The sequence below is a fragment of the Stegodyphus dumicola genome, chromosome 1 (genome assembly GCF_044657685.1).
Source record: "Stegodyphus dumicola isolate Sdum_Otavi_A_Nest chromosome 1, ASM4465768v1".
NCBI lineage: Eukaryota > Metazoa > Arthropoda > Arachnida > Araneae > Eresidae > Stegodyphus > Stegodyphus dumicola.
In genome coordinates this window covers 285032532-285038293 of record NC_140768.1, presented here as the reverse complement: position 1 = coordinate 285038293, position 5762 = coordinate 285032532, and positions in this window count along the sequence as shown.

The window sequence follows — 5762 nt, the reverse complement described above, 5'->3', positions numbered from 1 at the left end:
GTTATACAGTAAACTCTCGCTACAACGATACCCGATACAACAATAACTCCCTCTACTACAATAATGTTTTGTGATCCCGGTGATTTTGCATATAAACTAATGTTAATCTCTCCTCAATATTGCTATATTCTCTAGAACAATAAACCTCTGTAAAACGATTTTTTTCAATCTAAATTTCAGTATTATTTTCTCCCTTTATAATAATATTTTGATTTTCAAATGCTTTTTTTTTCGTTTTCTTTTGTTATTTTTTCCGTCTATTAAAACTCATTGTGGATATTCAACTTATTCCTGAATAAATAGCTATTGTTCAGATTTCAAAACAGATGAAGACCACCCTTTTGGGTATTGGAGTGAGTGAGGGGGGTGAAGTGTAAATGTATACCTAGTCTCATTTCCCAGTAAGCTTTGGAATTCTGATAAGGTTTAAGGACATCTAGACCTGTCTGGTCACCTTGTCACAGAACAAGTGCCCTTTGTTAGAGGAACAGGGGGAGATGGAGGCGGGGTGTTGTTAAGTGACGTACTGAAAAGTGAGTTCAAAGGTTGTTTTATAGTCTTTAACGATTTTGAGTTCTACGCGAAACATTTGGTTTAAACTTTCTTTCACGCGATGTTGTTCCCTAAGATGGCAGGGCGAAAGCGACTATCTTTTCGAGATAAACTGAACGTTATCAATGATATTGATGAGGGAATGAAGCAGATTGATGCGGCTAAGAAACATGGATTATCGCAATCTACAGTTGCAACGTTCCTAAAGAAGAGAAAGCAAATCGAAGATGCTGTAACTTCAAATGAAATTAACCCAGAGCGAAAACGACTGAAAGTTGCGACAAATGAAAACATTGATGCTGCTGTTTTAAAATGGTTTCAAGAGATGAGAGCAACAAATGTCCCAATAAATGGACCTTTATTATGTGCAAACGCACGGAAATTTGCAGCAATGCTAGGGAAGGACATTTTTTTCAAGCCTTCTGTCAACAAATGAAGAACATTTTCATGCACTAGACTCAATGCATACAGTATTGGTGAACTTAATAGTTACAAAAATCAATAAACAAACAAAAATATTGGATTATTTTCAATAAAAAGGTGTTTTCAGGTATGTGAATATTTCTGTGCTTATTTTCTGAATTTATCTTATTTATTTATTTTTTTAGTATTTAAACCACTATTATTTAGTATTTTACAAATTAATTTCTTCTAAATATAGACTTAAAAGTAGTATGTTATGCACCTTAAACTAATAATAATAATAATAAAAAAAAACTCTTATTAAATGCTCAAAATGTGTATATATAACAATATATTTATTTGGTCCCTAAAATATTGTTGTAAGGAGGTTTCACTGCAGTCCAAAACCCTGACATAGGCAAAGTAAATTATTGCCATGTCTGAAATTAACTAAAAAGTAGGATTAAAGGTTTAAATAAACCTCTTTTATTTAAACAAAACTTAGAACACAATTGCACTTGACATGAAGCAAATTATCGCCCTGTCTGAAATTAGAAAATTTAGATAAAATGAGTATAATAATATCCAAAATGGAATGAAGGTTTTAAATAAACACCTTTATTTAAATAGAACATAGAATATAAATACACATTCTTATTCTAACAAAATCAATGTAACTTAACAGGAAAAGTCAAATTCAAATTTAAAATGTGGACTAGAAGTGAAAGACTACTCATTTTTTAAGCTGGCTCAGTAACTTTATTGTAGTAATAAATTCAAATGTCAGCAACAATAAGGCAAAGCTGAATAATTACAAATTACCAAAGCTTACAGGAACTGATGCAACATGACGCAGAGGTCAGAAACACACTCTGTCTTACAATCCAAAAACCTCAGCTTAAATACTATCTAATCAATTTTACATTCTGATGAGGAAACAGAAAGGAGAAGTTATAGTAAAGGCTGAAACTATGAAGAACTGGTTAATTTATATAATCATAACTGTAACATATCTTTTAAGAATTTTTTTTCTCTTTAATGTTATTTCTTAAGAATAATTCCAATTTCTTTCCTCAATAAATTTCCTTTTCATTTTAGAATTTTTGGATTGAATATAAGATTTCTGTTATTCTAAAAAGTATACATATTTAGAACGTACAGAAGAAGCTGCTAATTTTATTTCTTTAGCAACATGAACATCGAGAATAAATATGAAGTGATGATCAGGGCAGGTTAACGAGCCAGTGTGGCGGAATGTTTAGAATTTAGTGATGCACAGAGCAACAAAATCTAGAAAGGGCAAAACTTTTAAAATTTAAGACAGGTACCGGTGGCAGAATTTAGGGAGGCAACTAGGCAGCAGAACTTAAGACCCTCAGAGATTACAACAGGTGGAAAAATGCCTAGCACTAGCTCTGTGTATGATGCATTGAGACATATATGATGAATCTCGTAAATTGTCAGTTTTCAATTTCTTTATTAATAGGAAAATTTCTTTCTCTAGATGCTTGTCCATGTAACAAGATTAGAAACATTTTTAATATTGCCCATGATTGTACCTAGTGAAAAGAATAAAAATAAATGGAAAATACACAAGTTGAGCAAAAGACTTCTAGAATCAGAAGTAAAACATTCAAATATTATGTTTTTGTTGTTTTTTGAAAAGGTGAGAAATTCGTTATAAATTTCATGTAAAACACATCCATTATGTGTTAGTACCATGAAGACATTTTTCATTTTGTCACACTTTTCTGGAATCTTCTAGAATCGTAGGTCTATAAATTTTGCTTTCAAATCCTTCTAAACTTCCCAAGGGGTAATGCCTAAAATCAGAAAGAAAAATTATCCCTACCAATCCTGTACCAGCAAAAAGCCATAAGTATTAAAAAAAAAAGTGTAAAATGAATTTAATAGAAAAAACTGATGCATATCCCAAGAATTCTGAATATTCTGAGACAATTACATGGGGAAAAACTTTTACCATGAAATATATATATATATATGTAATTATTTTAAAATAATTACATAGCTATTTTGCTCTTGCTAAGAACTGTTTCATAGCATTTATTACTTTATTTTTCAGATTCAAAATATTGTAATAATAAGTTGCCAGAATGGAAAGTAATGTCACTTTATAATATGACAGCGAAAAATAAAAATGTTTTAATGTTATTTCTTAAGCATAATTTTAATATGTATATTACCATTATTTTAATGAAATTTATCAATGTTATAATGTTTTAAAAATCATCAAAAAATTTAAAAATTTTGCATAGAAATTGATCTTAAAATAGCCAAAATGTTGATAACTTGCCAAATATTGAGCAGTTTAATAAAAAAATTAACATCCCCAAAACAGAAAAGTTATTTAAGAGAAGAAAAAATAAATTATTTTGAAATACTAATGTTTCACTTCTTGACCAGAAACTCGGGTATCACACTGTTTATATTAGAAATAGGAATAAATTCAAACGATAACCCATGAAATGCATATTTGTCAGTGAATCGCCAAAAATATTTCTCCAAAATGCTAACTGACACTCAAAAACGACACTTGTAAAAACAGAAAAAAATTTCAGAAGATTAAAATTAAGGAACTTCTGCAGCTTTGGGCCAAAATTAAAGATTTTAAAGGACCAAAAATTGATTGTAAAAAACCTAAGGACTTTTATGGATTCTTAAGGACCATGTGAACCCTGGAACCAGCAAGTCTTTAACAAGCTTTTCCTTGATCACTTTCCAGCCAATAAATTGTAGCTGTAAAGTATGCCTAACTTCCGTGATGGAAATACTAAGACCAACTGTCTTTTCAAATATTTATTTTGAAACTTAACACAAGTTTTCCTGGTTAAATAAAAGGTAAGTATAACAGCTCAATTATAGAAAGGGAAAGACAGCAGCTTTCCTGTCGTATGATGCGACTTACTCCTCCGGCATTTCTCAGACAAAAGCCCCTTTTTTTTACATTTGCAATTAATGGAAACTGCACAAAAGGGGGCTGTCCTTAACTAGTTTTTCCTTGATCACTTTCCAGTCATTTCGGCGGACACTGTGGCTTTTTCCTAAGAGAAACGAGAAGTTCTCTAATATAAAGTTGATGTTTTTATCAAAACTGATGACTGTCACAGCATCCTTTCTCAATTTATTATTAGTTTGCTTACAATATCAAACATTACTAGATTTTTTTACAACATTAAATGGGTTACCAATATTCTACCAAATCAAATCAATGGCAAAGGACAAAAAAATTACAATACAGAAAACAACCTCTCGTAACTTAAAAAACTCAATATCTAACAATACATTTCCTATTCTAGACAGATGGCAGGTATTTTAAAACACAATATATGAAAGACTTATAAAATAAGATAACATAATTCTGATAATTTGTGATTAGTAACTTTGCGAATGCTTGCAATCCATGCTCATTTCTCAATGTAAATTAACAAATGCTGATTTAAAAAAAAATTAGCATGGCAAATTTGATGATGAATTTTATACATATATGCAAATAAACTATTTTAATAAATGCACACAATACTTATTACATGTTTTGATCAAAGAAGTGATTTTATTGTATTAGTGGAATTATGCTGCCTTTTAAAGTCACTTTGAGTTACATGGTTTATCCATGCTATATTTTTTTTAAACATTTCTTTTAGCACTGAGTTTCAAATTAAACACACTGCTAAGCCTCCTCAAAGGTGGTTGGTTTCCTGAAAATAGCAATTCTGTATATATCTCAAACTGAAAGTTTTACTGCATAAATAAACAAATTTGCTACAAAAGCTAACTCTAAAAGAAATAAAGTTTTGGGATTTTCTGAATTCCATTTAGTGCTTCTAATACTGTTTATCATTCATAATCACATTCATAGCATGTGATTTTCACTATTGAAGGGTATAATCATATATCAGACTCTCAATACTTGCAACTGTTATCCCTGTCAATTTAAACTCATCTTTTGATGAAAGAGACTTTAATGAGAGCCACTTTTCACATAATGCATTAATTTATTTTCATTAAGTCTTTATAAACTCAGGTCTTCTTATTTTTTTTTTTGATGAATAAAAAGGAATCGCTCATGTGTTGGAAGACTAACCAAGAATACCACTGGTGACTGCAGTCAGTAAACACTAAAGCTACCTACCTTCTCCTCAAAGTGTATCTATACAATACTTTTAAAATTTAACAAAAATTAGATATTTAATATATTATCACGTTGACCATGAAAGTTGCATCATCGCTCCTGTGGAATTATGAATCAATTAAAACTTCTTTACTAAATCAATATTCAATCTGCTTCATAAAAAGGTTTTTGTAGATTTCTACTATTCTGTTCGCCCTCCCCCATTTTACTGGAAGTTCTGTTTAGAATGTTATAATTACAAACTTCCAATAGGCTAATTTTCTTTATCTATTACTGTTTGTCAGCCATATAATGCCCATTAATACACAGTTTTTTTATGGTAGGGTCTCATAACTTTGAAAATAATCCACTGTTTGCTGTTATTTAGAAGGCAGTTTTCAAATTTTAATCATTAAAAGAATACAACATTAATATATCCTTGTTCATAAAAACAAAAGATGACTTATCAAGAACCAATATGGGTTATGTGAAACGAAAGTATGTATGTTATGACTGTGTTGTCACATCTCGTTTGTAAAATAACTGACGCAAAATCAGGCTGCTTAGCGACAGTTTCACGTTAGATGGGGAAATATGTAAGTATCAAAAATGAATTTTCTTTTGCTATTTTTCAATCAGAGGATTATTTGTATTTTTAAAATGCAACAATAAACATACA